Source organism: Panthera uncia, chromosome A2, assembly GCF_023721935.1.
Source record: "Panthera uncia isolate 11264 chromosome A2, Puncia_PCG_1.0, whole genome shotgun sequence".
Classification (NCBI taxonomy): Eukaryota; Metazoa; Chordata; class Mammalia; order Carnivora; family Felidae; genus Panthera; species Panthera uncia.
This window is the reverse complement of record NC_064816.1, coordinates 138858631-138875602: the sequence shown is the minus strand read 5'-3', so window position 1 is coordinate 138875602 and position 16972 is coordinate 138858631. Positions and strand designations below refer to the sequence as shown.

Sequence of the window (16972 nt, the reverse complement as noted above, 5' to 3'; positions counted from 1 at the left end):
AAAGAAAGAAAGAAAGAAAGAAAGAAAGAAAGAAAGAAAGAAAGAAAGAAATTCCTTAATTCCTTACTTCGATTAAAAAAATAATAAAAGACATTACCTCAGAAGAGAATTAAACTGGAGCTTCAAGGGAAAAAGAAAAAAAAGAATACCTGAATTTGTAGTTCTTTTGAAGAAAGATAATGAAAACAGATTCTATGACATCTTTCTTGCTCAATTTATTTGTTGTGGGCTTGAGTAATTTTAACTGATGCCTTATACAGAAAAGAGCTCTGTGAACTGGTTTAATGCTCTTGGTATTAGCTATTTCATTACATCTTCTTCTAGTTTCAGAAGCACGAAGTGCCTTTTTCAGGGCTAAGTTTCTAATTAAGTTCCATATTATATTGTTGGACTATGGCTGGGGAGTACTGCTGAGGCAAGGAAGAGAGTGAATTTTGGAAAGCAGTTAGGGATATATTTGTAAAAGGTAAAGAGCAGCATTCTGAAGGATGGGACAGAAACAAGGATTGTTGGTATTATTGCTAAATAGTAATAAGAGGCCCATGGAGGGCCTTTCTCTCTATCCTAGATTATATACTGAAGAAGTAAATGTAAAATTGTATCTCCCTCTGAAATATTCAGAAACGTTCACTCTCATCAATTCAGATACATTTTTGTTCTGGTAATTTTATATTACAAATTTCATGATGGATTTCATACTCTGCATATGGCAGGAACAAATTCAACAGAATATAATATATGTACTTTGAGTTTCCAAAAGTCAATATGGAAAGTGAAGTGGCTTTTGTAATAACTCTAGCGACTGGATTGGTAGAGATAATTATGGAGTGATTCTATCCTTGCCCCTTGAAGATAGATTCCACTGAAATCAATGAAATTACATGCATGGATCAAAGATAGGATGTTGATTAATTTTCACATGTCAAATTAAATCAGCTCACGAACTAGTTGCTACATGTGCTGGAAGAGAGATTTTAAAATATAATCAGATGTTTATATACTTTTGCAAAAATTATTAGTTTTAAAGAATATATGTTATACATGTTATTTGGTTGTCAAAAATACGATCAAATAATATGAATGTTCTTGCTGCACATGTATCTTGGAAATGATGAATGCATAATTTCAAGGACCCCTTGGTGATATATCTGGTCTCCACAATTGTAGCTTGATTGTAGATCATCAAATGAAGGGAATAAGGCTCCAAAAATAAAAATGGCACTGTTATAATTAGTTTTTCCTCTTTCAAAGCAAAGACAGAAGCGAATATTCTAATGGAAAGTGGAAAACTTTGGTCTTTTTGGGCTAACAGCATAGCGTGTCTTCTCTACCCACTTGTGGGCTCCACACGTGTGCTTGTTCTTCATTCTCAGCGTCTGACTGGCCATGGACATGTCACATGACATGCGTGCTCCTGCCTCCCATGATAGCTCCCTAATGCCCAATGGCCAGATCACAGCTTCTAAAATATCCTATTTAAGGCTTGGATCTAGAATTAAAAGGGCCCAGTGTAAAAATACATGTGTCAGGCTAATTACTTGAACAGAATCCTTGCTTTTTGTCTCTTTGGCTCACCTGCTCATGTTTTCTGACCTTGCCTCATTCTTTTTGGCTTATGGACAATTCTATGATATGTGTACCTTTATTTAGTCTTTGAATAGCTTATGCAAACATTGGTGAAATGGGACTGCATTCCTGTCCAATGATTGAGTGTGATACATGCTTACGTTAGCCTGAAAGGGCCCCTCTTGCAGCCCATACACTTTCATGGCTTTACTTGGCCATATGGTTGAGGGCTGAGTTTGCTTTCTTCAGTCCCTCCATGCAGAAGTAATAGCTCCCTTATGTGAATTTCCTCAGTACTCCATCTGATTCTTCTGATTCTGAGAATTTCCAACTCTTTGCCTTGATATAATTACCTATGCACCAGTCATATCTCTCAATAAGCTGGGAGCCTCTGGAGGGCTCAGGATGTGTCATGGCTACCTTCACTTTTGTGGTTTCACATGGCCTCTGGTTGGGGCCTGAGCAGACCAGGCACAGGATAAAAGTGTGTGGGTTGTGTCAATGTTTTGCACGTATTCTGAAGTCTGAGTGAGGCATATTCATGATATTTAAGCTGAGCTATATATGCTGTAACACTTACTGACAAAGCTTTTGTTGGTCTGGATTATAGCTTTTGAACCAGTGGGTCTGGTGTCCTTATGACCAAATTTCCTGCATTTATGTCTTCAAAAGGAGAAGTAGCTATCTCTTCTCTTTGTTCCCTGTTTTTATCTCCTAGGACATGAAGCATGCTTATGCATGCATTTCTTGCTAATCACTACTTTGTGACTAATCATCAGGGACCTTAAATGTAGAAGAAAATATGTAAAATTCATGACCTGAATTTGTTTTTAGGGAGCCACTGAGATATTTTCCTGAAAAAAGAAAATCACAGTCTTAATCCTTTCATTATTAATATTAGATTATCTTTAGAACATGTTATATAGTAAGCATGAAGAAACAACATGATATTTTTACAGAGGTATTTATCTTACATGAAAGAATGCTTCCAGTTTTCATGCAGAAGTACTGTATACGTCCAAAGTACAATTATTATTATTTTATGTTTTTAATTATTATTAAAAGTGGCTCTATAAAGCCAGGAAGATATATGTTTTCCAAGAAAACAGGACACAAATTTGGTTTTACTAGTCATACCTAGTGGAAAGTCATAAATTTTCTTCCAAGAATAAAATAGAATTGCAAGTGGGTGTTTAAAAAATGCATTAAAATGGCAATGTGCACATAATTTAAATGAGCCAAGAGCTGCTAATTATTCTGGCATGTATTCAGTTACTTTTGTACTATTTCTCCTCTAATGTAAACAAAAGAAATCCTCTTAATTGTCAAAAACAGCTTTTAGTAGAGGTTGCTTTTTTCTGTTGTTTTTTTTTTTCCTATTCTTTTTGTACAGTTTGCACATTTAAGAACTAGTCACAAAGTGTGATTATTTAGAATATTTTTTTACAAAGAATGTCCTATCACTTATATTTTTCGGCTCTTAAAATCAAATTAAGGAGCTAATTAAGCTATTCATTTACTAGAGCGGAAAATAATTATGCAATGTGTATCTGGAGGAATAAATAGCCTCATGTGCATCCAAATGAGGTAAAAGCGGGTTGAGACTTGGTCATGTAACAGGGTACATGGAGCGCGTTGCCTAATGAAGAAGGCAGGTCCTTTACTATAGTATACTTGATCATTATTTTCCAGAAATGACATTGATTTGTGGCTGTGACTACACTCTTCTTCACAGCTCAGGACCTTCAGTGTATGATTAAATGCTGCAGTTTTATTTTTAAGGCATTTTATCATGCATTTACAACATTTAAATGAGTTACTTAAGTTTATTAGAATATGCTTCTGCTTCCTCCAGTTTGGTGAACTAAATACTCAGCTAGTTCCTGGATAAAACATACTTACTGATGAGTAACAGAATGTTGGGCCAAAATTCTTCCCCTTGAGTTTTGACTGAAGCACCAATATGATAGATACCAAAGAGAGAACATTCTGAGAACCGTGTCGATGAGGCAGTAGATTAAGGACATGCAAAGGTCACTGCATGGGAGAGGAAAGGATCAGTGGGGAGGATATCTTTGGAGAAAACCGTGCGATAAATCCCACAGCTTCTCCCCACACAGAGGGAGATATTCCTTCTTCATCTCAGGTCCAGGGAGACTTCCATGGCACCATCTGCAGAGCTTTGATATATGTGGGCTGGAGTCTGATTCTGGTGTCAGAAATCTAGAGGACAAGAGAAGGGCTGATCAACCACCCTGTGGCAGACATCGGGAGGGATTGGCTTTGAATTTTTTTTTTTTTTTTGAAAAAGCTGTCTTTATGGATTCAGAGACAAGATACGATATGTGGGCACTTGGGTGAAAAAGCCAGTGTGGTTTCTCTTAGAGCCTACCATCTGCAATGGGTGAGAAGATATCAGAAGATAGAGGCTGGTTATATACCACTGGTGTACAAAGACTAAGGGCAGGGTTGGGAGGGATTATGAATGGCCACTAAGGTTATTAAGGCACCCATTTGGGGCTAGACATTGTGAGAGAAAGCTGTCTATTGATATAGTAAGCTCTGAAGAGCTCATTAACCCTCAACTCATGAGGGTATCAATTCAAGTAAGAATATTTGTCCCATGTCTCTTTGCCATCCTCCTGCTTTGACCCTGAAGACATCAACACATCAGCTCGGGAGAAGGAAGAGGAAGGAAGAGAAGAGAAGCCGAAGGCAGTGAATTAGGGAAGAAGCCAATCAGCCTGTCTTTCTCATTGTGGGCTTTCAGCTTGAAGCAGGAGGGAGCTGGGAGAGGAGGAGATTTACTGCTAAATCAAGTCCATAGTTATAATTATTATACAGAATTGGACATTCTAGTTTCTGAATCAAGACTGTTTTTCTTCCAGGCGTAGGGAAACATTACCCCTGCTAAATAAAGCCTAATGGAACAGTGAGAGGCAAAAATAAAGTTGTGTTTTGATTACATTATGATGTACATGTGCTTGAGTAACATCGTGATTTCAAATGCAGCGCTGTTTGTAGGAAATGAGGGAAATATCTAACAGTGTAGAAAAAAGAATCGTTTGTTGAAATTTGAGTAACAGATGCAGTGAGCAGTAAGGAAATGCAATCAGGAGACTAAGCCTTGTGCCCAATGAAGGTGAGTGAATGGAACATGAGACTCTTATTTTATTTTATTTTTTAAAATATGTTTGTTTATTTTTGAGAGAGAGAGAGAGAAGGAGAGAGAGAGTGCACCTGCGAGTTGGGGGAGTGGCAGAGAGAGGAGAGAGAGAATCCAAAGCATAGGACCATGGGACCATGACCTGAGCTGAAATCAAGAGCTGGACTGTTAACCAACGTGAGCCACCCAGGTGCCCCGAGACTTCTATTTTAGTTTAGACCCTGGAAGGGAGATAAGGCAGCTCCAGGTCTAGTGCTCCGTGACCCCCAGCAAAAGCAAGGGAAAACCTGCTCTGGAGAAGGGTGACCTCAGTTGGCGCTCGAGATTCCTATAGATTAATATCTACCAAATATAAACTCACAGTCAAAGATCACCAAAATGACAGAAGAGAAAGCCTCTGTCTCACCATGAGAAGAGTCAACAGAAACAATAAACGAAGGATTTAGAGTCCTAATAAATTCAGACTTCAGAATTATGAGATCTAAAATATCAAATGATTGTATATGAAACGTTTAAGGAAATAACCGGGTATCTCACAGAAATGAGAGAGCAATAAGGAACTATTCACAGGAAGCGGGAAGATTTGAAAAGAAACCAAAAAACAAATTTCAAAATGGGAAAATATAATTGTTAAGTTTTGAAAAATTAATGAGTTGGTTAAACAGCAAATCAAACGATTGAAGAGATAATCATTGATAGATGGATTGAAAGAAATTACCTAGAATGCAGCACAGAAAGACATGGTGATGGAAGGTATGAGAGTTTATCACCAATAGGCCCTCAACGAATGAACTGCTAAAGCAAACATTTTTGTTTGTTTTAATGTTTGTTTATTTTTGAGATAGAGCGTGCCGGTGGGGGAGGGGCAGAGAAGGGGAGGGGCAGAGGATCCGAAGCGGCTCCATGCTGATAGCAGTGAGCCCAATGTGGGGCTTGAACTCACAAACTGCAAGATCATGACCAGAGCCAAAAGTCAGACACTCAACGGACTGAGCCGCCCAGGGACCCCCTAAAGCAAACACTTTGGTCTCAAAATTCCTTTACATTCTTAAAAATTATTGATGACCCCAAAGATCTTTTGTGTACGTGGGTTATATCTATTTGTATTTATCATATTAGAAGTTAAAATTGAAATGAAAATTTATTTTTTAAAAAAGCCCATTTGATGTTAATGTAAATTACTTAATAAAGAGTAATTTATTTTCATACACAAAAACATTAGGGAGAAATTGTTTTACATTTTTGACAATCTTTATTGTCTGGGTAATTAGAAGACAGCTAGATTCTCATATCTGCTTCTGCGCTCATTCTGTTGCTGTATGTTGTTTTGGTTAAAATATATGAAGAAAATCTGTCCTCGTACATATGTGTAGATGCAAAAGGGAGAAGTATTTTAATAGCCTTTTCAGATAATGGAGGATATTATTCTTGGTATTATACCAAAATTCAACAAATGGCAGTTTCCTAATGGTTAGTTGCCATGTGGAATTTGAAAGCCATATCAATAAACGTGTTGCATTTTGTTACATTAAAGTTTATTTGCCTATCTTCAACTTTAGATGGATCTTTCACCTATGTATGATTTTGTCACATCATGGACTGGTAATTTGGAAAATACTGGTTCGTTGAGTAATGCAGGACTTCCAAACATTGATATGAAAGTCACATCCATTAATAACATCTGCGCGGATCTTATTAGAAAAGCCCATGTATTGAGAAGCTGTCAAGTTCATGGTGGGAAATATAAGTTTTCTAAAATTCTAATTTTCCTTGAAAACTTGAATTTTGTCATTGACAACAAATTCTGTCAGTTGTTTTCCTTGAGGTAACAGGCTTAGTTCATTCAATTTTAAGAAAATGTCTGCCAATTATCCAAGTCTGAATAGCCATAGTTCATCTGTCAGTCATTCTTTTAAGTAAAGATGGTGCTCCATGAAAAAAGTGGTTACGTCAGCTTGCAACTCAATCGCACAAGTGTTTTCCTTGAGACAACCATCATACTTCGGTATTCAGCAGAAGTGCTTTTTGTACTTCCCATTTGGTCACAGAGAATATTAAAAAGACATTGTGTAAGGGCCAAGATTTAAAAAAATTAATATGTTTTTTTTCTGCTTCACCAAGTATACCGTTAAGGGAACTAGCATTTCAGAAAATTTACTATGAGTGGGTGACAGAGAAGAACACGATTCCTTGCATAGTTTGGTCCACTGCCTTGATTTGTGCTAAGGTACCAACAATTTTACCCACGATTGCTTTCGCACCATTAAGGTGTGTGTCAATGCAGTGAATAAGACAAATAACACCTTACTATTGTTATGAAAGTAGTTTGACCTTGTTGGACTCCTCCTAAGAGGGTCTTGGAACCATAAAGCACACTTTGAGACTGCTAGTCCAAAGGAATGCGAAGAATCTCCAGAAGTGAGGTCTGAAATAGAAGAAGGTCTAGTGAACAAAGAAACTGGGAATCTAACAAATCTTATGTGTATAAAATAATAATGTCTTATTTGTTGGGGATTAAAACATTAGAGTTAAATTAGATGGGATGGTGGCATGTAGACTGGAAGAGGTGACCATAGCATGTGAATTGGGAAGGGTGTTCAAGGGAGGGTTAGGGCACTGAATAGCTTTAGAATCTAACTTAAATATGAAGGAAACGTTTTAAGAATGGGGAATACCCAATTAAACATTATGGATTGCATGTATGCATTTATTTTCACTCCCTTCCCCAAATCACAAGCATGGCAACAAATGGATATTTTTAAAAGATAGAAGTCCGTAGACCCAAGTGAGGAGACAATGGCAGCCAAATGTAGAAAGCTCATTTAGGAAAGCAGGTGGATGAGTGATAATTGTCTCAGACAGCCTGGGAAAGCTAACTCCCAAGCTGCGTGAGGAGTCAGCAGAGACAATGAAAAATGATTTAGATTCCTAAGAACTTCAGATTTAGAATTACCAGATGCAGAATATAAATTAATTATGTACAAAATTGCTTAAAGAAATAACATATGCACTCGCATAAAAAAAGGAAGGCAACAAGACACTCTCAGAAGTGCAATGTGTACCTGGAAGAAATAAATGGCATCATGTGCATCCAGATGGAGAAAGCTGAGGAGCAACCTGTTGAGGAATGCTCCGATAGCTCCGGTGTCACCAGGCGGGTCCTGGAAGTGGGGGGAGGTGAGGCTATCAAAGGAGAAGTGGACGAAAGATTTTCCACCGAGTGGCTGGCCTTCCAGCTTCCTTCTCTACCTGAAGATTTCCTGTGGGTAGGATGATTCATGACTTCTGGGCTGGCAAGGGGCAGACTCAGCTGTGAGTGGGGTATGGTTAAACTTATAAATACTGAAGGGTAGGTACTGAGTGTGTGCAAAACAGCCGTCCCTATCTCAAATTCAAATAACTATGTTGTGCAGATTGAGGGATGGTGTTTGTGCGTGTGTGGTAGCTTGTAAGAGGAGATGGGGTATGTGTGAAAGTGTGTTAAATCTTTGTTTTCCAGAATGGGAAGGCAATAGACAATGCCTAAAACAGAAAAATCAAGAAGTAGCAATGCTAGCATGTTACGTAGAGACATGGACATAAACAGTACAAGATTCATTGAAAACATTGGAAGTATTTACCTCTGGGGATCAGGAAATGAGGCTGCGTTTGACTCAAAAAATTATTTGCCTCTAAGCTATGTCTACACGTATCTTTGATAAAAATAAGAATGAAATTTTAAAATTATAAAGGTAACTACTGGGGTGCCTGGGTGACTCAGTCAGTTAAGCGTCTGACTCTTTGTGTTGGCTCAGCTCATGATCTCAGGGCTTGTGAGCTAGAGCCCAGCGTCAGGCTCTGCGTTGACAGCATGGAGCCTGTCTGGGATTCTCTCTCTCTCTGTGTCTCTCTGCCCCTCCCCTGCTTGCTTGCACAGGCTCTCTCTCTCGCAAAATAAATAAACATTAAAATGATTTTTAAAAAGGCAGCTACTAAAAGAATAGAAACAAATTTTATAATTTCAAACTCATCAGAAGGAAGCAAGCAGAAAAAGTAATCTAAATAAGTAGTTAAAATCTTCCCAGAAAAGATACCAGGCCCAGATATTTTTTTATCAAACTTTAATGAATAAATTATTGCAGCCTTATACTAATGCTTCTAGAATATAGAAAAAGAGACAATACCTCCCTACTCATTCTGTGAACCTTACGTAAACTTAACACCCAAATTTGGCAATTATAGTACAAAAAGGAAAATTATTGGCCAGTCTCATTCTTGAACATTGGTGTAAAAATTCTAAAAATTAATGTTCAAATATTTATAAATGCCATTCATTATATCAAGAGATTAAATGAGAAAAAAATCCAATAGATGCAGAAAATTTTTTTGACCAATTCAAAATCTATGATTTTTAAAAAGAAATCTGAATATTGGAGGACATTCCCTTAATATTGAAGCTGAATATTGGGGGACATTCCCTTAATCAGATAAAGGGCATTAAACAAACAAACAAAAAAAACCAGCACCGTACAGTGAACATTATTCTTAATGATGAAATCTTGGAAGCATTCTTTTTAAGATCCAGAAAAGGCAAGAGCACCCACTATTGTCAGTTTTCATTAACATTTTATTGGATTTATAGTAAGGCAAGAAATAATTAAGAAGCAGATTAGTCATTATTCGCGGATAATATGATTCTCTACCCAGCAAGTTAAAAGAATCTATAGGCTTCTTAAAGAATTGGTAAGAAGGTGGTTGGATATCATGTTATTACATAAACTATTTGCCATCAATAAGTAGAAAATGTAACAGGAGGAAGAATATCTCATTTATGATAGCAATAAAAAATGGTACTTATGAATAAATCTACCAAAAGGTGTACATAATCTTCATGAAGTAAAATTTAAAACTTTATAGAAAGATATTAAAGAAGATCTAAATAAATGGAGAACTATACTGTGTTGATTTGGTAGAAGATTTAATATTTTGGACCATTGCTTCTTTCCAAATTAATGTGTAAAGTCAGTGCAATTCCAATTAAAATATCAGTAGGGATTTTTTTCTTTTTTGGTAGAACGTGGAAAAGCTGACTGCAAAATTTACATGGAAGGGCCATAAACCAAAAATAGAGCCACAATACTGAAGAACAGGAAGAAGAGAAACTTGACCTACTAGATGTCAGGAACGCTTATAAAGCTACGGTACAATTACAATTATTTCAAAAGTAGCTAACCCAGAGTTAGTACTCAATAAATGTTAGTTATTATTACTACTATATGGTTTCCACATTTTAATATTTACATTCTTTGTGGTAAACATTTGCAAGGATTGTTTCTTTCCCTTATGAGGGGCATTTCAAAACGTAGGCCTTAGAAAAATTTTAAACGCTTTCTAAGGCCTGGGTTATAGCTGTACTCCAAATTACGTGGCTCCCGTTATGGAACTGAGTTCTCTATTTCCTTTGCCTCTCCTGCCAGCTTCCTCTCCTTCTTTGAGTCTGAATGGAAATGTAAGGTGTCGGGACAATGTCTATCTAAAATGGAGTAAGGAGGTAAGAAGCAGTATCCAGATGCTTGTAACAAAAAATGAAAGGGGTAAACTTGTAAAGAGGCTTACTTAGTGGACAAGGCAACGGTTGGTCAAAAGTGGTAAACTGGTGAATGAAAGCCATTCATTCATTCATTCATTCAAGAAAACTCTGTTACCTGTGTATGAAACACCGTGTCTAGCGTGGATATAAAGATGCATTAGACAGATCCCTGTGCATGAGCACTCACAGACTAGCTGGCAAGACATGCCTGGAAAATACTAAAATATAGTATGCCGACTACTAGAGCACGGTCGATACCAAACAGAGTTCTGTCAGAGCAATGAGGTTGGAGGACGAACTACAGAAAGTAGAAGCAGTTTTCTCGAAGGAAGTATCACTCATACTTGATCTTGGTATCTGTGTTGTTGAGGAGGGAGATGGCAGAGGCATGTACCATAGGATTAAACATGCAGAGTTTTCCAATATGTTGAAGCAGTATCAACTTCTATACCGTAAGAGCTATGGAGATTTTATAAAGGATGTTCATACCACGCAGTTTACTGTTTGTGAACTTTAAACTCTCGCCTTCTTTCTTCCTACCTCTTGTTTGAGGAATTAATAGCCAAATTACCCCAAACTGGGCAGTAGTGGGGAGGAGGCAGAGAACCAGGATCCTGAGTAACAGCCTGGCTCTACAGAGTGTGGAGTAAAGGAGAATTCAGTGTTTCAGCTTCTTTGATTGGCATGGAAATGTTTAGAGAGTGAAGTAATTTTGAAGTTCTGTGGTTCTACCTGGGATTTAGTGTGAGGCTTCTTTCTTAAACTGTATGGTCCTAGTAAATGTTGAGGCCTAGCCGAAAATCAGTACAAGTTTTATCAGTGACCTTTTGCGAATCCTGCTCTGGTTGGCATAGGTGTTTCATCTGACCACACATTCAACAGAGTGGAGCTCTGAGATGGAGCAGGAGGGTGACACGGTGACAATTAGCACTGCTCCTAAAGAAGCCTTATGACTGAGGATAGAACTCTAAAATGGGAATAAACTCTGTTTTGAGAAGGGGCTGCTCTTACAGAGAATGTTACATGACCCCGGAAGTGTAGGAAATGGGCTCTGGGCAAGAAAAAAGTGCCTCCAGCAGAGGCATTGTTCTTAGAACCAAAATTTTGAGAGCATAATAGAGGAAATCTCTCCATCAGCTGTCAGATTCCTTAAGTTCCAGAATCTTTCCTTAAGACAAACACCTTCCACCTGGAATGAAGGATGCCACAGGCCCCATCAAAATCGAAGAGATAGACAGGATGGTAAGCGTGAGGTGTTCAGAGGTTCATCTGAGTTTCCCCACAGGTGTCACTGACAAAGTGCACAGGTCTCTCTAGTTCAAGGGTTCCTGCCTGGAGGGTACAGTGGGTACGAAGCTTCGTTGTATTTGAGATTCCTACACTTGGGAAGCAGTTGCTTGGGGAGCTATGGCTGAGTTCAGGCTGAGATAATGTTTGTTTCAAAACCTGGGATAGCTTTTAACGTTAATTGAATTTCTTAGAGTTAAAGGGAGAAACACAAACCATATGGAAATAAGTGGGAAAATTTAATGGCAAGAGCTATAAACATGCAGATAAATCTTCCTGAAGTCATTGTAGTGGTTTATAATTTCTTCTTATGTCCCCTGTGAAGTCCTACAGTGCCCCTCAACCTTTTTCCCACATCACTAACTTTAAAGCTCCCCCAAGGGTATGACCATGGTCATAGAAGCACTGTTGGTTTGCCACCACTTTTGCTGCCTTGGGGAACTCATCATACATGATTTACGTGCTAGCTTATATGGATAAATTGTATTTCTACACCTCCTGCCCTAGTATCTTCTATTTTTGCAGACCAAGGATTCGGGATTTCTAAAGTACATTTCTCTGTGTGGAACATTCTGTTAATAATAACAGAATGTAATAAACATCACGTTGCCTTTTTTTTTAAATCAATGTAAATGATATCAACAGATTCCCAGTGCTTTAAAATCACTACATTGTGGTACTTTGAACAGACTATATGTTTTCCTGATAATTCTTCATCTGGAATTGTACTGCCTACTACTGTAGCCCCTAGCTATATGTGGTTATTTAAACTTACATGAATTAAAATGACTAGAATTAAAACTTCAGTTTGGCAGTCACACTCGCCACATTTCAAGTGTTCAATAGCCACATGTGGCTAGTGCCTACTGAATTGGATAGGACAGATGTAAAACATTTCTGTCATTGGACAAAATTGGACAGTGCTGATCTAGGACATTTCTTGTATTTTTCTTGAGCTTTCACTGTTCTCTACCAGCTAACCCAGGCAACACCCACGGTGTGCCTAGACTTTTACAACAGACATCTTACGGTCTTCTCTCTCCAGTTTCTCAGTCCTTCCAATGTCCTTCCATGACATCATCCTGAATCTGAGGGTCACGCCTGGGTCTTGTCATCACCCAGAATCACTGCCTCTGACACTTAAATCTAAGAACTAAGAACTAGTTTTGAGTTGCTTTGCTATCTGATACCACCGTGTCTGTTCTTCAGTTACACTGAGACCTCCAGTTCCTGGACCCCTCTTTATTTTCATTTGACTCCCTTTCTTGTTTTTTTTTTTTTAATTTTTTTTTAAATGTATGAAATTTATTGTCAGATTGGTTCCATACAACACCCAGTGCTCATCCCAACAGGTGCCCTCCTCGATACCCATCACCCACCCTCCCCTCTCTCCCAGCCCCCATCAGCCCTCAGTTTGTTCTCAGTTTTTAAGAGTCTTATGCTTTGGCTCTCTCCCTCTCTAACCTCTTTTTTTTTTTTCCTTCCCCTCCCCCATGGGTTCCTGTTAAGTTTCTCAGGATCCACATAAGAGTGAACACATATGGTATCTGTCTTTCTCTGTATGGCTTATTTCACTTAGCATCACACTCTCCAGTTCCATCCATGTTGCTGCAAAGGGCCATATTTCGTTCTTTCTCATGGCCACGTAGTACTCCATTGTGTATATAAACCACGATTTCTTTATCCATTCATCAGTTGATGGACATTTAGGTTCTTTCCTTAATTTGGCTATTGTTGAGAGTGCTGCTATAAACATTGGAGTACAAGTGCCCCTATGCATCAGTACTCCTGTATCCCTTGGGTAAATTCCTAGCAGTGCTATTGCTGGGTCATAGGGTAGGTCTATTTTTAATTTTTTGAGGAACCTCCACACTGTTTTCCAGAGTGGCTGCACCAGTTTGCATTCCCACCAAGAGTGCAAGAGGGTTCCCGTTTCTCCACATCCTCGCCAGCATCTATAGTCTCCTGATTTGTTCATTTTGGCCACTCTGACTGGCGTGAGGTGATATCTGAGTGTGGTTTTGATTTGTATTTCCCTGATGAGGAGCGACGTTGAGCATCTTTTCATGTGCCTGTTGGCCATCCGGATGTCTTCTTTAGAGAAGTGTCTATTCATGTTTTCTGCCCATTTCTTCCCTGGATTATTTGTTTTTCGGGTGTGGAGTTTGGTGAGCTCTTTATAGATTTAGGATACTAGCCCTTTGTCCGATATGTCATTTGCAAATATCTTTTCCCATTCTGTTGGTTGACTTTTAGTTTTGTTGATTGTTTCCTTTGCTGTGCAGAAGCTTTTTATCTTCAGGAGGTCCCAATAGTTCATTTTTGCTTTTAATTCCCTTGCCTTTGAGGATGTGTCAAGTAAGAAATTGCTACGGCTGAGGTCAGAGAGGTCTTTTCCTGTTTTTTTCCTCTAGGGTTTGGATGGTTTCCTGTCTCACATTCAGGTCCTTTATCCATTCTGAGTTTATTTTTGTGAATGGTGTGAGAAAGTGGTCTAGTTTTAACCTTCTGCATGTTGCTGTCCAGTTCTCCCAGCACCATTTGTTAAAGAGACTGTCTTTTTTCCATTGGATATTCTTTCCTGCTTTGTCAAAGATTAGTTGGCCATACTTTTGTGGGTCTAGTTCTAGGGTTTCTATTCTATTCCATTGGTCTATGTGTCTGTTTTTGTGCCAATACCTTGCTGTCTTGATGATTACAGCTTTGTAGTAGAGGCTAAAGTCTGGGATTGTGATGCCTCCTGCTTTGATGTTCTTCTTTTTCAAAATTACTTTGGCTATTCGGGGCTTTGTGTGGTTCCATATGAATTTTAGAATTGCTTGTTCTAGCTTTGAGAAGAATGCTGGTGCAATTTTGATTGGGATTGCATTGAATGTGTAGATAGCTTTGGGTAGTATTGACATTTTGACAATATTTATTCTTCCAACCCATGAAAACAGAAATGTTTTTCCATTTCTTTATATCTTCTTCAATTTCCTTCATAAGCTTTCTATAGTTTTCAGCATACAGATCTTTTACATCTTTGGTTAGATTTATTCCTAGGTATTTTATGCTTCTTGGTGCAATTGTGAATGGGATCAGTTTCTTTATTTGTCCTTCTGTTGCTTCATTATTAGTGTATAAGAATGCAACTGATTTCTGTACATTGTTTTGTATCCTGCAACTTTGCTGAATTCCTGTATCAGTGTTATAGCAGACTTTTGGTGGAGTCTATTGGGTTCTCCATGTATATTATCATGTCATCTGCAAAAAGTGAAAGCTTAACTTCATCTTTGCCAATTTTGATGCCTTTGATTTCCTTTTGTTGTCTGATTGCCGATGCTAGAACTTCCAACAGTATGTTAAACAACAGCGGTGAGAGTGGACATCCCTGTCGTGTTCCTGATCTCAGGGAAAAAGCTCTCAGTTTTTCCCCATTGAGGATGATGTTAGCTGTGGAGTTTTCATAAATGGCTTTTATGATGTTTAAGTATGTTCCTTCTATCCCGACTTTCTCGAGGGTTTTTATTAAGAAAGGATGCTGAATTTTGTCAAATGCTTTTTCTGTATCGATTGACAGGATCATATGGTTCTTATCTTTTCTTTTATTAATGTGATGTATCATGTTGATTGATTTGCAAATGTTGAACCAGCCCTGCATCCCAGGAATGAATCCCACTTGATCATGGTGAATAATTCTTTTATATGCTGTTGAATTCGATTTGCTAGTATCTTATTGAGAATTTTTGCATCCATATTCATCAGGGATATTGGCCTGTAGTTCTCTTTTTTTTACTGGGTCTCTGTCTGGTTTAGGAATCAAAGTAATACTGGCTTCATAGAATGAGTCTGGAAGTTTTCCTTCCCTTTCTATTTTTTGGAATAGCTTGAGAAGGATAGGTATTATCTCTGCTTTAAACATCTGGTAGAACTCCCCTGGGAAGCCATCTGGTCCTGGACTCTTATTTGTTGGGAGATTTTTGATAACCGATTCAATTTCTTCACTGGTTATGAGTCTGTTCAAGCTTTCTATTTCCTCCTGATTGAGTTTTGGAAGTGTGTGGGTGTTTAGGAATTTGTGCATTTCTTCCAGGTTGTCCAGTTTGTTGGCATATAATTTTTCATAGTATTCCCTGATAATTGCTTGTATCTCTGAGGGATTGGTTGTAATAATTCCATTTTCATTCATGATTTTATCTATTTGGGTCATCTCCCTTTTCTTTTTGAGCAGCCTGGCTAGAGGTTTATCAATTTTGTTTATTTTTTCAGAAAATCAACTCTTGGTTTCCTTGATCTGCTCTACAGTTTTTTTAGATTCTATATTGTTTATTTCTGCTCTAATCTTTATTATTTCTCTTCTTCTGCTGGGTTTAGGCTGTCTTTGCTGTTCTGCTTCTATTTCCTTTAGGTGTGCTGTTAGATTTTGTATTTGGGATTTTTCTTGTTTCTTGGGATAGGCCTACATTGCAATGTATTTTCCTCTCAGGACTGCCTTCGCTGCATCCCAAAGCGTTTGGATTGTTGTATTTTCATTTTCGTTTGTTTCCATATATTTTTTAATTTCTTCCCTAATTGCCTGGTTGACCCATTCATTCTTTAGTAGGGTGTTCTTTAACCTCCATGCTTTTGGAGGTTTTCCAGACTTTTTCCTGTGGTTGATTTCAAGCGTCATAGCATTGTGGTCTGAAAGTATGCATGGTATGATTTCAATTCTTGTATACTTATGAAGGGCTGTTTTGTGACCCAGTATATGATCTATCTTGGAGAATGTTCCATGTGCACTCGAGAAGAAAGTATATTCTGTTGCTTTGGGATGCAGAGTTCTAAATATATCTGTCAAGTCCATCTGATCCAATGTATCATTTAGGGCCCTTGTTTCTTTATTGACCGTGTGTCTAGATGATCTATCCATTTCTGTAAGTAGAGTGTTAAAGTCCCCTGCAATGACCACATTCTTATCAATAAGGTTGCTTATGTTTGTGAGTAATTGTTTTATATATTTGGGGGCTCCCGTATTCGGTGCATAGACATTTATAATTGTTAGCTCTTCCTGATGGATAGACCCTGTGTTTATTATATAATGCCCTTCTTCATCTCTTGTTACAGCCTTTAATTTAAAGTCTAGTTTGTCTGATATAAGTATGGCTACTCCAGCTTTCTTTTGACTTCCAGTGGCATGATAAATACCTCTCCATCCCCTCACTCTGAATCTGAAGGTGTCCTCAGGACTAAAATGAGTCTCTTGTAGACAGAAAATAGATGGGTCTTGTTTTTTTATCCATTCTGATACCCTATGTCTTTTGGTTGGTGCATTTAGTCCATTTACATTCAGTGTTATTATAGAAAGATATGGGTTTAGAGTCATTGTGATGTCCTTAGGTTTCATGCTTGTAGCAATGTCTCTG

The 16972-nt window shown here is 38.0% G+C and overlaps 1 protein-coding gene across 3 annotated transcripts in view; it reads left to right on the top strand.

The window, feature by feature from the left end:
- GCC1 (GRIP and coiled-coil domain containing 1) overlaps positions 1 to 10273 on the top strand; it is a 59198-nt gene extending 48925 nt beyond the window's left edge. Inside the window, exon 7 of one of the 3 annotated variants that reach the window (XR_007460287.1) lies at positions 9786 to 10273. The gene's annotated coding sequence lies outside the window, so the exon portion shown is untranslated. Of the gene's footprint in view, positions 1 to 4225; positions 4746 to 9785 lie in introns of those variants that run through there. The other 2 variants (XR_007460292.1, XR_007460286.1) reach the window with 2 other exon arrangements.
- The last annotated feature ends 6699 nt before the right edge of the window (positions 10274 to 16972 follow it).